Here is a 10000-nt window from a genome sequence, read left to right as displayed (position 1 = left end):
CTTTCTAATTATAATATGCTGGAGCCCATCAACCCATTGATTAGTGCTGTTACATTACTTTGTTTTATATATATTGACCCCCAAAGAAAACACATCCTGGCATTTCTATTTAATGGGAGAATATCCTGAGATTTTTGGAATTTGGCTTTAAATATATGTTCCAACAAATACTTTTATGAGCCATGTGAAAATGAATTGTTTGATTTCAAATATTCATTTTATCAAAACTGGCTCTTTGTTTTTACTGACTTCACAAAAATTACAGAAATTGAACTAGTAAAAAAAAGTGATACTAATAATATTGCTTTTTGTTTTATATATTAAAATTCCATGGAAAATTTCATGTGACTTAAGGATTCATATTTTTTAAGCTTGAATATCTTGAATAAATTATTCTGTAAGTTCTCTTCAATCTCGAATAATTTTAGATAATTGACCAGAGAAAATATCTAAAAGTTATCTTAGACACAGAAAAAGCAATGTTTGTATTACCTATCAAAGGTGGTTGCCTGCTGAGTTTCTTCTAAGGCATCTTTGAATGTAGACAAATGTCATTCTAATCCTGGGAAAGTCCTGACAAGAATCCAAAGTCTTTATTGACAAAGAATACTTTTTAGTCCATAATGCAAATTCTGTTCATTCTAAATTGAGCTAGAAAAAGTGGAAGCAGGGAAGAGGTGAATGGAAATCAGCATTTCCTTGGAGAAGAAACATGACCATCAAGCCAAGGATATCAGTGGGACCAATTCCTTTACGGGAGCAAGGGGTGATAAATACCTTCCTATGCTGCTGTTTCACTGGGACAAAATGGCATGACTGCTGCTTCCTTTAGCTCAATAAAATCACCAAGTTCATTTGTCTGAGGTCTTGTACACTTTGTACTTGGTCATAATATATTAATAATTTTGTACTACCTCTATCTAGTAAGTAGACAAATTCTCACAAAATGGGAGACAAGTTTTAAGGTAGAATGGAAACAGAAGAGAAGGGATGGACAATAAAATTATTTTTTCTCTTTTTAGAGAAATTGGGGAATAAAGTAAGAACAGTGTAAATGATAAGCTACCAGATCAACATTTAATTCTCCATTGGATGGGTCTAATCCTAGGAATTTGTAAATGAAAACACTTGTTTGCCTGGCCTTTCTTAAACCAGACAGTTTCTTCATTTGTTGTTTCATTATTGCTAAGAGGTTGCCTTGCAAAGCCATTCAGGGTCCATCTCTGACTTTTGGGATGCCACCTCCTTTTTCAAAGCTCAAGTACCTCCTCACCTGTTAAGGTTCTTTCGATCCTCCCAGTGGTCCCATTTCTATCTCTTTTACAAAACCAATCAAAGCTCTAGTAGTGATAGTAACAGGTCTTTCATGTTTTATAACATTATTATTTTAGGACAAAATAGAGGAGCTTTTTCAAAGAAGCTAACCATTTTCTCATAAAAGATGAGAAACGATGACATATGGAGTGGAAACAAAAGAGCTAAAATAGCAATTATATATTCCAAAGGAAGGAATATTACAGGCAGAAGGAAAGAAACCAAGGAATAATCGGATAAGCAAAATAAAGAAAGTTAAGATTCAAATAATTTGCAAAATGACTCCCATTTCTGAAACAGTACATGATTAGGAGTATTTCAGCAGGTCTTTCCCAAGGAGTGGGCAGTGTGCGCTCTTATGGAAAAGTAGTGACTGCAGCTGGCGAGGAGTTCCCTGTGACTACAGCTACCAGCATGCCCACTGCAGGGCACTGTGCATGGCTCTCCTCTAAGCAGCCTGAGAACTCCTCCAGTGCAGTTGATACTATAGGAATCCTATGCAATAAGGGAAAAGAAGAAATGAATGAATGAGGCAATAGTGAACATGCTCATTATTCTCAGTATCTCACTTTAGAAAGAGTTCGTAAAACTTCCCATGCTCATGTTGAGTTGTTTAATGAAATACCTTATTTCAAAAAGTTGTTTGTTACGTTGTGTCCAATCCAAGACATACCTTCACATCTGCTACCCTGTAAATAGCTTTAGAAGAAGTTGTTTTTCTGATTTCCCTGGGATTAAGGCCTGGGGATGATTTCTGTCTCCAATCTGTTCCATTAATATGAAACTGCAGTCGATCACTGCAAATTCACGTCTCTCTGAGAGCAGGCAGAGGCAAAATAAACCCGATGGACTTCAGGCTGCTTTTATTCAGTCTATTTTGTTTGGTTCTTAGTATCCAGATTACCTGGAGTGACATGATTCAGGCTGAAGTTCTCGTGTGATTTTCTTCTCAGACTTGAAAGCCAGAAGCATAGCAACATGAAGCAAATAGTGGTTACTGACCATGATTCCATCGACAGCCTTCTCACTTACATGCAAATGAAAAAAAAAAAAAAGAAAGGAGGCAACTCACCTTTGTGATCTTGCACTATTAAATGTAGCTATTCCAGGAAAGGTTGAGAGGAGGTGAGTAAACACCTCATCAAAATCTGTAGATGCAATCAGTGCAGAAAGGCTTTGTCAAATGTTATGTGATCACTTCCCTCTCAATATCTTCTACTTGCTAAGCTCGCTCGTAGCGTTTAGAGCAGTAAGTGGCTTGAATAGCAATGCATCCCCTTGTCGTGGTAAGGCTGGCAGTGCAATGGCAAGGATAATGGTCTGCCATTCCAGCTTATAGATGCTGTTAACCCCTAAGCAAATCATTCAGTCCGTCCTGCTGTGAGTTATTACATAGAAGTTTGACACTCAACCCCTAACCAAACTCTGTAACTATATCCTACTGTTATTTTTTACTGAAGTTCAGAATTCAACACTATGCTACCCTTTTTTTCTGTTTTCCCCTGACGATTTCTCAGTGTCTAATAATTTCTTTTACCCATAGTAGTCCACAAAGCGTATTTCAAATGCTTAAATGTTCATGTCCCCTGCAATGTGTGCACACACGCGCGCACACACACACACACACACACACACACACACACACAAACTCATACACATTGACATTTGCTGTAGCCCCTTGCCCTATTGACTGCTTCTCAGTTCCAAGAGATACACCTGAAACATATAAAGAACAAGGTTGTCACTTTTGCCTAAACCAGTAGTTTGCAATGTGACGTCTGTGGACTATGTGCCTTGGCTTCGCCTGGGGTGCTCATAAAAAGGTAGATTCCCTAAGCCAGAGCCTTCAATTTCACCGAATTGAAATTGCTGGAGGTGGCGCTAAGGAATCTGCAGTTTTTGATAAGTCAATTTCTTTCAGTGATTCTTCCATGAATTACATTTTGAGAGACACTGAAAAATGTAAACAAAAAATCTTCATTCTCTGTTTCCTCTCATGTCTCTTTATGAAACTAACCAAGGTTGCACGCACGGGGCAGCATCAAATTTCACACTCTCCTACAGCCTGAAGTCTGGCCCACAGATGTCTCCAGCAGTACTCACTAAGCCCTGACACACCATCTTGCTGCTAGCTACTAAAGGTGCACTTTTACTTGACTCCGTGGCCAGGGGCCACTGGGAGTGAAAGCCATTCCCTTGCGTAGTAAAGATAAGTGATCTCCCCCACCCCACATAGTCACTGGAAGAATAGACCATAGGTGTCTCACAAGCTTCATCACCAGGTGTTCATTCCATCATCCCACTTCACTCAGGCCATCAGCTTGCAGCTTGTATGACTCTTGTAAAGAGAGGCAGAGGTTGGAGGCTGGGAAGTCCTGGTAAGTAACAGAGAGAGTCCACAGCATCCCTTGGGTCAACATGTTACCCTTTTCATTAAAAGTCATGATTCTCCTCTCGTTTAATTACCTATCATTGAGATTATCGCTCATGCTTTCACTAAACTCAATAAAAGGAAAGATAAACTCACACGCTCTAGTGGGTGGGGAGAAAATTACTAAAATAATAAGATGAATTGAGCAGAGGTTAAGGGAGAAAGCCCATGGTTTTTAATAGAAACCACTTACGGCTTAAAGGATTCATTATGTTACCTGTTTGGTCAATTTTAGAACATTATAGTTGAAAGAGTCTCCTAGGTAATTAAATGAATTTCTTCACTGACTTCTACCCCTGTCTTTGAAGATCTCAGGATTCATGAAGCTCATATTAAAAAGTACCACATTCCAATACTTTAATTATTTTGCCAGAAAGTTATTCCTTCGGTTGAACCAAATTCTTCCACTTTCTAATTTCCACAGAGGGTTCTGGATCTGCTCTCGGGTGCCCCATTATCAATCCCAATCCTAGACCTGTAGGATAAGCCCTTTATATAATGAAGACATTGCTCATGATCACATCCTTGAACACAGCAATCATTCCTTCCCCGGGGACATTTTCAAGTTCCCTGGATCTTCACTGCGTTTGCCTGTGGAGAAATGCATGTTTATCCATGTCTCTTCGAATGTAGTCCTCTGAACTGAACAGGATACCCTAGGTGTGGCTGGACAGCTAGTTTATCATATAATTTGTACTGAACGCTATGTTTTTATAGTACAACTTAAAATTTCCTTATTTATTTATTTTTGCAATTATCACAATAATATATTCACATAGAACTTAGAATCAGCTAAAACTTTTAAGTCTCTTCTTCACTACATGCCACCTCCATGCTGGTATTTAGTCAGACCTCCCAGATTTGATACTCGTTTCTATTTTTTAATGTTTAATGCAGAACCAAATGCATTTTCTGATAAAATCTTACCTTTTTTTCTTGAATAATTCATTTCACAGAATGAACACAGATTATTTGTCCCGTATTTAAACTCTTCTTCCAAGTACCATGTCATCCTCAAATGTAATAGACTTGTTCCTTTGGAGGAATATATTATGTAAAGTAATGTTATTGGCAAATTTCTAGATTTTAAAAATATTTTCAAGACCTATTTATTACTAAAAAATAAATAGACCAAGGTGTTATTTATCAAATCATCTGTACATGTTCATATATATATGAATCATAGAATGTCTATGCTATGTATAAGGACAAGTAGAAATTACATATTATATATGTTATATATATTAATATATTATTATTATTAATATAATTATATATTATTTTATATATAATATTATATATAGGTATTTATATATAATATATAAATAATATATACACATTACATACATATGTAATTATATATATTATATATAATTACATATATTATACAATTACATATTATATATAATTACATATAATATATATTATTTTACATATTATATATATAAAATTTATATGGTATATATATTCAATTAGCTATATCTATCATATCTAGAGAGCAAGTTTATATAATCCAATTTAAGTCTATCACAATTAAATACTTATGAATGCTTGTAGTTAATCTACTTAACAAATACTTATTCAGCTCCTAACACAGTGACAGGCATAGGTGTTGAGCACATACTGGTGATTAAATAGTCTTGGTATCTGGTCTCATGGAGCACATAAGTTACAATCTAGTGGTGAAGACAGAAAATCAGCGTATATGCAAACAAATATATATATAATTACAATGTGTGATAAATGTATTAATGGAAAGGAACAGATAGAAAAAAGCAGGATGGATGACCTATTTAAGTAGGGTGGTCTCTACAACTTTTTTAACCAACTCCGGACCAAGTATTCATTACCAATAAAAAAAATGAACTCCATTTCTGTCATAGTTTATAAAGGCTATTTGGAACTATGTATCTATTCAAAGGTTTTTGTGGCGATTTGAGTAAGCTTTAAAACACCACTATTATACAGTTTTGAGCCACACAATGTATTTGGTTTGAAAAATGGGGAAAAAATGATGGTTGAAATTATTCTACTGCCTTAGGTTGGATTCTGAATTTTCAGTTTTTGTGTGGAATTCTTAGGAACAAACCTATAATTGTAATCCTTTTTGGTTTGTCAAAAATGTAGAGCTATTGCCAAATGATATCCATTTAGGAAATGCATTACAAAGTCTTGAAAAGAGAGCTGTGCAACTATGTGTTCAGAGTTACATCCTTTGATAGTATTAGGTTTGCTAGGAATTTCCAGGCTGTAAGCAATAGCAGTTTTCTGAAACTTTGTAAAGCCATCATTTGGCTGTCTCATGTAGAGCTTGCTCCCAGTAAAATAAGATGAAAGAAATAGTATTAAGTAATTTCATCTATTTTCATTAATGAAAATAGATGCATTGTGTCCGTTCTTATTGTGTCTGTTACTGTGGAGGAGCAAATCCCTTGCTCTGAGTTTAATTTCACCTGATCAATAGCAGTGAACCAAGGGTCACGCCGTAAAGATGAGCCATAAAATCACCTTTACACGTCAGTTCTGTTTTATTCCTCTTCAACATATCCCCTAAACCAAACTCTGATTTCAATCTGTTACTCATCCTCTAGAAATTATTAGTTTGATTTCCAATGGAATTTGTTATTGATTTTTTTATAATTACTATAATTCTTCTTATTCACAATTTGTGTTGAATAATAGATTTCCATGTAAATCTAACTTTAAACAAAAACCTAAAACCAGGAAATGTCATTTTAAGTGGTAAGTTAATCCATCTCCAATTAAGAAACCAAAGCGTATGGGCTATTACGCTTCATTGGTTCTATTTATGGTTTCAATATTAACACTGTGTTCTCCAGACTTTCTAAAATGTGTTCAAGATAATGGCATAAGTCCATTTTGTAACTTCCCTTTTATTAAAAAAAAATAGGAACAACCAAAAAGTCTGTAGTTTTCTTGTACTGAACTGCATGAAGATCAAGGCTAGGCTTCCCTGGTGGCGCAGTGGTTAAGAATCCGCCTGTCAATGCAGGGGACACGGGTTCGAGCACTGGTCCGGGAAGATCCCGCATGCCGTGGAGCAACTGGGCCCGTGATCCACAACTACTGAGCCTGTGCTGTAGAACCCGTAAGCCACAGCTACTGAAGCCCATGCACCTAAAGCCTGTGCTCCGCAATAAGAGAAGCTACCGCAATGAGAAGCCCGCGCACCGCAGCAAAGAGTGGCCCCCGCACCGCAGCAAAGAGTGGCCCCCGTTCACGGCAGCTAGAGAAAGCCTGCGTGCAGCAAGGAAGACCCAATGCAGCCAAAAATAGAATAAATTAATTTAAAAAAAAATCAAGGCTATGACTATGAGAGTTTGTATAATGAATGACCTCTACATCAATCCATTTTCTATATAAAATATTGGAATGTGTATATTGGTAGACTTTTAAATACTTGAAGAATGCTGAAAAGAATTCCTGGTGTTTGTGGACCACCCTTTTAGGAAAACTGAGTCTGTTCCCAACAGCTGGTTATCAGAACACGTCACACCTCAATCATTTTGGCAAGAAGAAATCTCCTCACATTTTGATTACATTTAATAGGATTTATTCTTGCAATGTCCTAAAGAAAGCAAGTATTGCCAGAATAGCGTCCCAGCTTCTCCAGAGGAATACATTTCAAGAAATATAATCAAGGTGTCATAAAAATTTATTTTCTTCTTCATTTTTCTTTTCAACGTTCATTTTCTTCCTTAGAATCATGAGTTCATAATGACCAGAGGTCATGCTAATCATTAGAAATACAAAAGAAAAACAGATGTCTCTGAATCCAACTGTAGCACTTTATCTGTCTTTGTCTTAGCCACCTTCTTTCTCTGTCTTTTCACCTATTACCCGCTGGCCTTTTTTTCCTTTTCTGATATGATGTGATCTTCATGGGGTTAGGTCCCTGAGTAAACTTTGGTGTTAAGGTAGACGTTTCTACAACAAGGGCAAAATCACTAACAACAGTGTAGTTATTGGGGGTGGGGAGCAATTTTCCAGTCTTCTAATATTTCCTTTCACGTGAAGGGAATTCCAGTAGAGGAGAAGGAACTTAACCGAAGCTGTACCTTTAGACGAAGAAACAGCACTTGGAGGCTTTCTGTGCTTTCTCCTGGAAGCCAGCCTGCCAATAGAGAGCTGGGATCCTCCGACATGTGTGGTCTGCCAGCTGGACACCATGCGTCATCAGGGGCAGGGTGGATGGTAAGAACCTAATGCTATCAGGAGCTAAGTCACATTCTCTCATGTCACCTTTATCAGGATGAAGTTAATTTTTGGCCTCATGTATCAATTGGTGGAAAAGCTGTGTGGGCTGAAAGCAGTGGAATTTATTGAGCTTCCTCAAATTCAATATTTTTTTCCCTCATGCGTTTCTCCCTGACCTTCAACCCTACCTCACCCCATCCCTCTTCAGGAGTTGAGAACAAGGGGTCCGAAAACTAGCTTCATTTGCATTTGGGGAATACCCAATTAAAAATGCAGTCTTTCAAAGTGAGATTATGTTACAATTCAGTACCAAATTCTCATCCACTGCCCTTTCCCCCCCCCCAAGATTCATAAGTATCCCAATTACTCTTTTTCAGGCATAAAATCTGTCGAACTCTAGCCAGCCATGGTATCTCATGAAAGAAAAATATGGTACAAAAGATTACTATTGATTGACACACTTACTAAATATTTACTTCACAGCATTGGCCCAGCTAGCATACATTTAGGTGACCTTCTGAGCTCTGGAGTTCTACCAGTTGTAGTTTTCTACTGAAATAGCAAGACACACATGCAAGCAAGTTAATCTTTATTCTTTTTTGTGCTGTTTCTTTTCTGTTTCCTATTCTATTGAAACAACGTCCTACTCCAGAATTAGTACCCAGAATCTATTAACACAAATATTAGATCAAATAGACCACAACCAAAATTGGGAGTGTGAGGCAGAATCATCACTTTATAGTCACTAACCTATGGAAACTGGAAGAAATGAGAGAGGTTGATTACAGGTACAGTACTGATAGGTCTGCTTATTGATAAGCAAAGCTCTTTCCTCACTGTCATGAAAGCATAACAATGACTCTCTAGTCAAGAGGGTAGAACTACAATGGAGTTGACAAGAGAAGTAAGAGAAAATTCCATCCCTCTGGGTTAGGGAGATTATGGGAGAAGAAGCTAAAAGGGAAAAGAGAGTCAGGGATGAGATATTTCTTACTGGATCACCTAATTACGCCTCCAGTAGCTATGTTTAGAGGAGCACAGCAGGGGTGGGGGAGAGTGGGAAGGAGGACGTTGGTCTGCTGTGAATGTGTGACACAGGCAGGAGATGGCCTCATGAGCTGCCTCTTCACCAGCTAGAGTTCAGGCAGGAGGAAGAATATTAAAGCACACTCAGAGATACGGTTAGGTAGGTACTTGTAAAATCTGAACTAACCTTCCTAGGCTCTCTTCAATTCCCTTGTGGCATGCATGGGACACCGAAATTCTCTCTGTTTCCTACATAGATATACCATGTCACAAGTTGTATTTTGTATTTATTTGTTGTTATTTATCTATCATGTGTTGGTTTGATTTTTATTGACCTGCTAGCTCAGAGTCACAGAATTTCAACCCAAACGGGCAAATCTGGGCTTGGTGATGGTTCAACAACATCTCCCTTCTCATCACCTCACTCTCTCTACCAACCAGATGTTTATCCTTATCTCAGCAATACTGAAGAGGAAGGGGTGTCCAATCTAGAGTCCTCCTGCGTCACTCTCTGGTGATTTCTGCACTCAAAGCCAACTCTTTCTGGGCGGAGATCCTTCCGTTTTCTCGAAAGAACACATGCCCTCATCTGCCTTGAGATTGTTAGTCAGAGGCATAATGAGAAACGGCGTTCAGAGCCAGTAGTCCCTTGAATTCACTAGGATGTATACAAGCACCTGTAGTTCATCAGCTACCCTCTCAAACCTGACGACTCAGTGAACGCCCCAGGAGGGCAGGAGTCACATCACTTTACATCTGGACATTAGGGACCTAGGAGAAACCCTTGCCAGCAACAGCCCTGGGAGGGATGTACAAACTGAAGTTTACCAAGAAGAGAATGAGAGCACCTTGGCTTCTTAGAGGCAAAGGCCACACTCCCAAGCACTCAAAAATGCTACATCTCCCTTTGTAGTGCTATTTCTTGACAAGGTTCTTTTTTTTTTAATTTAAATCTTTATTGGAGTATAATTGCTTTACAATGGTGTGTTAGTTTCTACTGTATAACAAAGT

The 10000-nt window shown here is 37.8% G+C and overlaps 1 long non-coding RNA gene across 1 annotated transcript; it reads right to left on the bottom strand.

The window, feature by feature from the left end:
- Nucleotides 1-1958: 1958 nt before the first annotated feature.
- On the bottom strand, nucleotides 1959-3750 carry LOC132437088 (uncharacterized). The gene is made up of 3 exons (XR_009521957.1): nucleotides 3582-3750; nucleotides 2387-2462; nucleotides 1959-2268 (listed from the first exon to the last, which is right to left on the bottom strand). It is a non-coding gene; the product is annotated as an uncharacterized lncRNA (long non-coding RNA).
- Nucleotides 3751-10000: the final 6250 nt, after the last annotated feature.

The sequence above is a fragment of the Delphinus delphis genome, chromosome 14, assembly GCF_949987515.2.
Source record: "Delphinus delphis chromosome 14, mDelDel1.2, whole genome shotgun sequence".
Lineage (NCBI taxonomy): Eukaryota > Metazoa > Chordata > Mammalia > Artiodactyla > Delphinidae > Delphinus > Delphinus delphis.
Note: the sequence above shows the minus strand (reverse complement) of the source record. Positions and strands in the feature narration are given on the sequence as shown.